Source organism: Plenodomus lingam (assembly GCF_022343315.1).
Source record: "Plenodomus lingam strain CAN1 chromosome Unknown contig_2, whole genome shotgun sequence".
Taxonomy (NCBI): domain Eukaryota; kingdom Fungi; phylum Ascomycota; class Dothideomycetes; order Pleosporales; family Leptosphaeriaceae; genus Plenodomus; species Plenodomus lingam.
In genome coordinates, this window is record NW_027093937.1 from 141,514 (window position 1) to 147,767 (window position 6,254).

Sequence of the window (6,254 nt, forward strand, 5' to 3'; positions counted from 1 at the left end):
GCAGGACCTCTAGTAAGGAAGGTTTACTAATTATACACCTTCTAGTAAGGGTAGCTAAAGCTCTATATATATAAGTCCAATCCTAGTAAACTATTAGGGAGAGTAACCTATTTAAACGAGGAGAAGAGGGAGGGGCAAGGTTTAATAGTAGTGATCCTATAGTAGAGGATATAAATTTAATGCAGGATTATAAGAGAAAAGTTAATATTATAGAGTTAAAGTAAAGTCTCTAGGAGTTATACTACTCTATCCTCTAATCCTTTATACCTTTATACTATTTAACCTGCCTAACTTTTTAGGGTAAGCCTTGTTTTTCTCCTATATATCCCGTGCTATAGCATAAACCTCCCCCTCCTTTAAGCTTAGCCCTATTAAGCTTAGCCCTTACTCTCCTCCTCTAGGTCTACGACCCTAGTTCCTAGCTTGTTAAGCTTTAGGTAAGGGAGTTAGAGTATCTAGGGTCTCTAATCTTGAACCTAAACTTAACAAGACAGTTCTCCTCCACGCCCTTGCTAGGCTTCCTGCAAAGCCTAGCCCTAAGCGCCTAGATCCCTCTGCCTTCTATTCCTCTTTAATAGCTCCTAGATGCTTTTTAATAGTATCTAGAGTCTCTAATTACTTAATCTGTCTATTATACCTCTACTATTCTCCTACTTTAGTAGGCTGCACCCCCTTTATACTAAAGTAGGATTAGTCTAGTACCCTAGCATCCTTATCCTTACTAAATACAAGCTTCTTATTCTTAACGTAGATAGCCTAATACTTCTTTAACTCCTTTACTATCTTAACCTAACTTTTCCTAATCTATACTTCTATCCTTTCCCTATTTAAATCTCCTATTAGGTACTTCTAGATCTCTACCTTTATTTAAGGGTTATCCTATTAAACCTAATATATAATTACCTTTAAGATCTAGGTTAGGTAGGTAGCCTAGACATCTTTAGGAAATTGCTATTAGACTCTACTATATTTAACTAGGTGCCCTAATAGAGTCTTTAGGGCTATACTTATCTATAGATAGGCTAGCGCGATTTCTATATATATCCCTATCTCTAGCACCTCTATTATTATTATATTATCCTGCACTTTTATATACTATAGTAGAACTATACGCCACGTTTAAGTAGTAGGTCTAGTAGATCTATATAGTATTACTAGGCTTATAATCCTTACCTATCCCTTTTTATAGATTTCCTTCTCCTATCTTACCTTAGGGTACCTCTCCCTTAGCTCCTTAGGCTAGTGCACCCTATCTTCCTATACCTAGATATAGGCCCTCTTATTCCTCCTTAATACTCTATCTATCTAGTTTACCTAATTCTTCTATACTTCTTTAAATCTAATTAGGAGCTTAGTATAGTTATCTTAGTTCTTATTATTAAAAGAAACTAAGCCTTAGATTATCTTAAGCCCTTGTCCTAACTACGCTGCCTTAGAAAGGTTCACGTCTACGTAACAAAAGAATATCTAGTCTCCTACCTAGGTGTACTTAGTATAGTATAGGTATAAGATTAGGTTTGTAGTTTCCTAGATTATAGTATATTAGAGCTAGTATCCTATATCCCCTTATACTAGCTATTAAATAATAGAGTAGTATATAGTCCTACACTACCCTAAATTAGCTACCTACTTTATCTACTTTAAGTGCTATTTATATATCTTAAAGCACTTATCTACTATCCTTATAAGTTCTAGGTCTTTATAGATCTAGGTAAAGGTGTCTAGGGTTATACTTCCTTTCTATAAGAAGCCTTAGTAACTCTACTTAAATTTTATTACCTATTATAGTTAGGCCTAGTTAATTATTAGTGCTATCTTCTTAGGCTAGTAGTAATAAGCTTGCAAATCCTTAGAGGTATAATCTTAGTTAAATAGCTTAGTAAAAGCTACTATAGTAACTAGGTTAGCTTATAAATTCCCCTATTCTCTAGGCTTATAGTATAGCATGTTTAGCTATCTATTGCTTGCCTCCGCGTTTAAAGTCTAGGTGTAGAGCCCTATCTTACTAGTAATAAACTTTAAGTAGCTAAAGCATACCTAATTTAAATCCTGCACTATCCTCCCCTTAGTGTCCTAGATAGTGCTATAATTAGTAACTTTGTAGTACTATACTTTAAGTAGCTTCCTTCTCTTAGTATTATTAAGTACGCCACTCCTAATCCTAGCAGCAATTAACTATAGTGCAGAGCGTTAGTTTTTGCACTAATAGGGTGCTTTATTCTTAACTATAGCATGCTTATCTTTAGTAATACCCTCTTCTTCTAGTATTATTATTTTAGTATCTAGAGTCTTATTAAGTTCCTTAAGTAGTCTAGGTAATATATTACGTAATTTATTTATTACCTCTATATTAGTATCCTATAGTTATAGGCCTGCTACTATATATTAACTAATAATTCTAAACTCCTAGTAAATATATTACCTATCCTTGCTAGGAGCTAGGCAGCGTGTCTTCCTTAGGCTCTTGTTATCCTTTATATAGGCGATTCTGCTAGGGATTCTTCCTCTAGGATATAGGTGGCTAATTTAATTTCTCCTAGGGTAGTATCTAGTATATCCTTTATCCTCTTCTTATAACTCTATAACTCCCTTACTATACTTCCTAACCTTAATAGTCCTCTATTCTAGACTACACTCCTATCTAGTAGTATAGTCTAGGCGCGTCTAGCGTAGGATATAGTCCTAGGTAGCTAGTTATAACCTAGATTCTTAATCTCTTGTGTTACCCTCTCCTCCTCTACTTTCTTTTTAGCTACTTCTCTGCTTTCTTATAAAGAGCTAGCTAGAATATCTTTAATTTCTTTTAGCACTAGTATCCTACAGTTTATTAATAACCTTATACCTTCTTTTTATATCTATTTACTAAGGGGGATTATACTAAGTAGTACCCTTACCTAGTTCTCTAACTTCCTATACTATTATAGCACTAGGCGCTAAATCTTAGCGTAAGCACTATCCTCTTCCCTATAGCGTATATTAAAGTTATAAGGGTTACTTATACCTTTAAGTGTTAGTCTAGGTAGGGTATATTAGCCTATTACGTAGTAATAAATAATTACCCTAACACGTTATAAGAAATAATCTTCTAGTTCCTCCTTAGCCTTTAAGATAGCATCTACCTTCCCTATTAGCTTAGTAATTATAACCTAGACCCTATGCTAGTTAGTAATATTAATAAAATTATCTTTTAACTAGTTTTGCCCCTATATTCTATAGTATACCTCTAAGTTTAGGAAGCTAGCAAGCTAGTCTAGACCTATATAATATAGGAGGTACCTTATATTTATATATCCTTAGTGTGTCTAACTAACCTATAGGGTAAATTAGCTTAGGTATTTCTAACTAAATTTAGCGTAATTAGCGTAGATATACTATATTACTAAGCGTATTTTATTAAGTTGCTTCTTATATATATTACGCGCTTCCTTTATAAATAGGTACTATAACCTAAAATTAGCTATACTACTATATAACTATATAAGTGCTAGGCTAGACTCTATAAAGCTCCCTACTACTATTATTAACCCTAAAGTTTTATTAAAGTGCTCCCCTAGTGCTCCTATAAAGTTATGTATAATATTCCTCTGTTATATAATTGTGCTTACACGTATCTTGTTAATCTAGCTACCTATAGTTATACCTCCTTTCTATAGAAGAGGGATACCTTTATAAAGTGCCTAGGTCCGCGCGTTAAACTCTTTAGGCTAAACTAAGTCTAACTTTTTAATAGCTAAAAGACTCCTCTATTATAACGTATGCTAATAGTCTAGTGCAAAACTTCTAGGTGTTATAGGTAGTAGCTATAACCCTCTAGGTTGTAGGCTTAACCTTAGGGACTATAGTGTAACAACTTAGGTAGGTAGGGCATCCAAAAGGTATCCTATACGACTTAAAGGCATATGGGAGTGCGCGTCTGTACGGAAAAGGATAAGATTCCTACACCTATAGGTCTAGTACAAAAGGACAAGAAGAACATGCCTATCCTAACTATAGGTAAGCTATTCTCTATATATATAAGTAAGTTAGGCCTTTATTAGGCCTAACTTAGCATAGAATAATAGGTAGGCAATTCTACCCTATTATTATACTACCCCCTCCTATAGAGAAAGGATGGTCCCTATCCTTAGGATTAGGTTTAGATCCCTTATTAAAGAAGAGCTTTTTGCAAAATAAATCCACCTTTACTTCTACCTTTACCTTTACTTCTTCTTCCTAGGGCACAGACCCCTATCCCTAGCCTACATATAACTAGCCCTCTACCTACTAACTTTCTTATTCCTATATACCCTATTTTTTAATTATTTAACCTAATCTATTTAAAATCTAGTAAGTATTTAATCTATATAATTAAATAGTTACTAATCTAAATTAGAACCTTTAGCTATGCTAGTACTAGTACTACTAGGAGTCCTTCCTATCGCTTATCGCGCTCTCTATATAAGAGTAGTTAGGGCTCTAGCTAGGGTTAGGTTTAATAATTTTAATTTTAAGTTAAAGAATTCTAAGAAGTGCTAGTACTATATCTCCTAGAATAAGTATTGCAATCTAGTAAGTATCTAAGTCTAATAGGGTTCCTTTACTAATCCTAGTAGATTCCTTCCTTTATTAGCTAAGAGTACTCTACCCTTAGGGGTGCTCTAGAAGAGTACTATAGCCTAATAGCAAACCCTGCTAAAGGGGATAAGGATAAGGAAGCTGTGGTTGCCTATTAGAAGGATGTTAAGCAGTTTAAGGCTACTATTTAAGACACCACCTAAAACCTAGCTAAGTGCGTTACTATTACTAATACTTAGACTAAGGGTATAGAAGCTGCTAAAATCCTTATAGCTACCTATTATACTACTATATCTAATTTATATTAGCTTTAGAATAGTATCTATAAGATAGTCTTAGTAGTTAGGGGCTTAATAAAGGCTATTAATAAACTTAAGGAGGAATTAGCACTAAATTAGGAGGCAACCTTTCTAGTGTAGGCTAAAATAAAAGCGTTCCACGAGAAGGAGTCTAATTTAGTCCTAGCTCCTACCCCTACTCCTACGCCTGCTCCCGCACCTGCTGCACTAGTTGTCCAGAAGCTAGCCAAGAAAGGTGGTCTAGGTGCTATCTCTACTAATACAGAGTCTAAACTAGGTTCTAATAGAGAGATAGATATAAATTAAAGAGGTTTCCTAGGGGTAGTGTCCTAGGAATATTAAGGGTTCTAAATAGAATATAACAATAAATAGCAACAAGAATAATAGTAATAGATAGTAGTTAATAGATAATATGAAGCTAAATAGGATATAAATTAGTTCTAATATTAGGTATGATTATTATAAAGTAATATTAGATCCTCTTTACCTTTTTCCTAGGCTTAAATCTATTTTAGTAAGCTGCGTAGGGGACCTAGCTAATTTAGATACTATTAGTAGAATACCTATAATTTATAGGGAGCACCTATAAAGTTAGAGGTAGGATACTAAACAGGATTAGGATTGTGTCTAACCTACTTAACCTTATATTTTAGCTTAGATTAATATAATTTGCTAGCTAGGATTTCTTCTACCTCCTATTCCTCTACACCTTATATAGGGGTACTAGGGGGTTTTAGAGCCTCTTATCTAGGTAATAGGTCTTAGGGATCTTTATATAGTATATTAGGAGAGAAAACGTTATAGATCTTAGAACTAGGTAGTAATTAGAGGCGATACGCGTTTCCTACTTATTCTAGTACCTTAAAGGGACCTTCCTATTATTTAGATAGTTTTTAGCTAGGTTGTAAAATAGCAAGATTAGTAGTAGATAGATAAATATAGTTACTAACCTTCTAGTTAACTAGATAATAATAGCAATTAGTAGTAGAGCGTATTTAGTCTTAAGCTCTTTCTATATTTTCTTTAGCAATCTTCTAGGCGTTGTGCATCTAAGTAGCAAGGGATAAGGCGTCCTTATAGTTTAGTTTCTCTAGTATAGTAGATAGGGTCTTTTCTAGTTTCTAATTCTAGCTTAGCTTTAGTAAGGAACTAAAGAGGAGCTAATATAGAGCTATGCTAATAGATAAATATAGAAGAGTACTTTAGGCACTGTCTATTATAGGTAGTAGGTTACTCTAGTTATCTTAGTAATAGGATATAAAAGGCCTTAGTCTCTAATTAATATACTTATTTATAATCTTAGTTTGTCTATTAGTTTATTTATAGTAGGTAGTAGAGAGCTTAACTTTAGTGCCTATAATCTAACAGAACTTAGACTAGAAACTAGATATAAACTAAGGG